The sequence below is a fragment of the Chrysochloris asiatica genome, unplaced genomic scaffold (genome assembly GCF_000296735.1).
Source record: "Chrysochloris asiatica unplaced genomic scaffold, ChrAsi1.0 scaffold00078, whole genome shotgun sequence".
Taxonomy (NCBI): Eukaryota; Metazoa; Chordata; class Mammalia; order Afrosoricida; family Chrysochloridae; genus Chrysochloris; species Chrysochloris asiatica.
Window position 1 is genome coordinate 13,022,468 of NW_006408596.1, and position 3,223 is coordinate 13,025,690.

The window sequence follows — 3,223 nt, forward strand, 5'->3', positions numbered from 1 at the left end:
AGAGATGAATTCAGTTCCAGGTTTGAAGAGTGACTAAGGGCCACAGTCTTGGGGTTCCAGCAGTCTTCAGCAGACCAGTAAGTCAGATCTTTTTAAGATTTTGAGCTTTGTTCCACATTTTTTTCAGCCTCCATTTATGAACATCCACCGTGGTCCTAATCTGAGTAGTTGGTCAGTGGTGGCGGTGTTCGTGTGCCATGGAGTTGGTTCCAACTCATAGCAACCTGAGGCTATAATTTTATGGGAACAGAAAACCTCATCTTTCTCTTGCGGAACTACTGATAGTTTCGAATGGCTGACCTTAAGATTGGCAGCCTGCCTTGTAAGCACCATCTAGTTCTGGTCTCAGAGTAATGAAGGCTTAGATTTCGAGTGATTGGACTTTGGACTCATTGTTTCCTTGTGCCTTTGATTTTATTCACTCTTCTTTGCTCCCCATGGGGAGAGACCAATAGTTGCATCATAAATGGCCACTCACAAGCTTTAAGACCCTAGTTGCTACTCAACAAAGTAGGATGTAGAGCATTATCTTTGTGGTCTATGTTATGCCAATTGACGGAGAAGGTCCCCAAGACTCTGGCCCTGAATCCCCAAGCACAGTGACTCATTAATTCAAGATTTTTGGTGATGGCCAGTTTTCATATCCTTGCCCCCATATAAATCCTGTTATTGCTATTAAAGCCATCAAGTCAATTCTGATTCATAGCAACCCTGTTTAGGGTTTCCAAGGAGCAGCTGGTGGATTTGAACTGCTGACCTTATGGTTCACAGTCCAGTGCTTACATAGGGAGAAATAGTGTCTGGCAAACCCATACTCGTATATATTCATGGTTTTAGTTCCATTTGCTTCAACTGGCATACCTATCTATGTATCTACTAATATTGCTGCCGTTAGGTGCCATCGAGTTGGTACCGACCCATAGTTACCATATGCACAACAGAATGAAGCACTGACGAGTCCTGGGCCAACCTCACTATCGTTGCCACACTTGAACCCATTGATGCTGCCATTTTGCCAATCCATCTCACTGGGGGTCTTCTTCTCCTTGTCTGACCCTCCACCTTACCAAACATGATATCTTTCTCCAGAAACTGGTCCTTCCTGACAATATGTCCAAAGTATGAGAGACAAAATTTGGCCATCCTGGCCTCCAAGGAGCACTCTGGCTGCACTGTGTCCAACACAGATCTGTTGGTTCTTTTGGCAGCCCATGGTACTTTCAATATTCTCCTCCAACACCATAACTCAAAAGCATCAATTCTTCTACAGTCTTTCTTATTCACTGTCCAGCTTTCGCATGCATATGAGGTTATTGGGTCAGGCTCACCTTAGTCTTCAAGCTACATCATGGCTCTTCAACACTTTAAAAATGAAATGAAATGAACAGACACTTCACCAAGGAGGAGATCCGAGCAGCCAACAAACATATGAAGTAATGTTCATGATCACTAGCCATGAGAGAGATGCAAATCAAAACAATAATGAGATATCATCTCACACCAGCAATAACAGCAAAGATAAAAAAAAGTAGAGGACAATGCTGACGAGGATGTGAAGAGACTGGGACCCTCCTACGTTGTTGGTGGGATTGTAAAATGGTCCAACCACGCTGGAAAGTAATATGGCGCTTCCTCAGAATGTTGGCGATAGAAATACTTTATGATCCATCAATTCCTCTACTTGGTATTCACCCACAAGAAATACGAACCATAACACGAGTAGATATGTGCACACCTTTGTTCATAGCAGCACTATTCACAATAGCAAAAAGATGGAGACAGCCTAAGTGCCCATCTATTGAAGAATGGATAAATAAACTGTGGTACATACACACAACAGAATACTATGCTACCTTGAAGAACAACAAGGAAGCTGCAAGCCACCGCATAACATGGATGAACCTTGAGGACATTGTGCTGAGTGAAATTAGTCACAAAAGGAGAAATACTGCATAGGACCATTATTGTAAAAGATTAAGAAAAAGAACCCACTCTAAAAGGGGAAAAAAAAATTATATATGTATTTGCTGATCACCAGGGTGTATGGGATTAGGTGAGGGGAGGGAGGGAGGGGAAGACAGAGCACACAGAATAGGGAATACACACAGGATAGCTTGGGTGCTGGGGTGCTGGGGGGGATGCAATACACAAGAAAGGGGAGGGGAATGGGAGAACAATTAGGCAGGTTCCCATGGGCTAAGTGGGGCAGAGGTAAATGAAGATATATGCGCAAATTTGGAACAATAGGGTTCCAGGATACAGGGATTGAGGCATGGTATGAATGGGTAAAAGAGAGGAATAATGTTAAGCTGCTTGGCTGTCTTTTGAATCTTCATTTCCCTTGCCTACCATTGTACAATAGACACTTGAGGAGGAGAGAAAGGAATAGCCAGACACATCACAATAGAAAGCTTATAAGTCCATCTTCAGCCTATAATTCATTGTTGTTAAGTGCCGTCGAGTCGGTTCCGACCCATAGCGACCCTGTACAGGGTTTCGTAGGCTGTAAATCTTTACAGAAGCAGAAAGCCTCATCTTTCTCCCGTGGAGCCGCTGGTAGTTTCGAACTGCTGACCTTAAGGTTCGCAGCCCAATTCGTAACCACTCATTGGAATACCTTAAAGGGGACTAGAAATTGCCCAGTGAAAGAGGCTTCCTGTGGAGCCTTTGCATTGCATAAGAGCATAGGTGGAATCCTGAACCCCATCCAGAATCATCTCAGATGGGAAATTTCCACTTGAAAGGACAACTAGACCAGCCTGGAGAGGCTAGAAGAACAGAAGATAATTTGTGAAAGAAAGACTAGCTGGAAAAATAAAAAACAATAAGGGCAGTCTGATTGACTACTACAAAAACAAGCAAACTGTTCTCCTGGAAGCCATCAAAGCAAGTGGTTGGGTCCCGTCAGAGCAAACCCCCTTCCAAGACTAAAACTCAAGGGGAATGCACGAGCAGGCATGTGGTCTGGCTGGTGACCACGTTGGTCACCAATAAGGGGAAGAGGGGGGAAAACAGCAATGAAGTCATGAGCTAAGTCCAACCACATTCAATAGACTCCTGTGAACCCAGGTGGAGACTGGTTGGCCAGCAGTGTGGCAAAGACCTGGGAATTCCTGGGCCCAGAAGCAGTGACATGGCCACAGAGGACTAGAGTGGAGAGTGAAGCATCCAGCTGATATGAAGTGAGGGGAGATGCACAAGAACACCCATACTTGCAGATAGC